Genomic DNA, 708 nt, shown 5'->3' with positions numbered 1-708 from the left:
ATCATCCCCACTCTGCTGCTTCCTAGATTATGGTCTTCCCCCTCTTCTTAAACTCACAGAATCTTGCCTAGACTCCTACACGCTCACTCTGCATCTTGAATTTCATTCTCTTTATTGACCTTCTAAGTTCACTCTCCAAAGTCTCTGTATTGTCAGCTCAAGACGCTGTAACAAAACACCACGGGCCGGGCGGTGTAAACAACAGAAATGTATTTCTCAGTTCTGGAGGCTGAAAAGTCCAAGCTCAAGGTGCCAGCCAATTTGATTTCTGGTGAGGGCCTGCTTCTTAGGTCGAAGTTGGCCACCTTTTCACTGTGTGCTGCTCATCTGGTGAAGGAGCAAGGGAGAGAAAAACAGAACGAGCTCCTTCACATTATCCTTCACCTGTCAAAGTAGATTCTACCAATATCGGTGATGAGGCAGTGAAATCTGAACGTATATTTGTTCTGAACGTATATTTGGTGTCTTTTCTTATAAGGACACAAATCCTCCCACTCAGGGACCCCCCCTCTGTGACCTCATTTAACCTAATTACCTCCTTACAGGCCCATCTCCAATACAGTCACAGTGGGGGTTAGGGCTCCAACATGGGGATGGTAGGGGACACGCGCTGTCCACAGCAGGGAGTAATCACTGGAAGGGGCCATGAGGGAGGCTTCTGGAGCGCTGGGAGTATTCTAGAATTTGACCTGGGAGCTCTTTATGCAT

Source organism: Pteropus vampyrus, unplaced genomic scaffold, assembly GCF_000151845.1.
Source record: "Pteropus vampyrus isolate Shadow unplaced genomic scaffold, Pvam_2.0 Scaffold78, whole genome shotgun sequence".
NCBI lineage: Eukaryota > Metazoa > Chordata > Mammalia > Chiroptera > Pteropodidae > Pteropus > Pteropus vampyrus.
Note: the sequence above shows the minus strand (reverse complement) of the source record.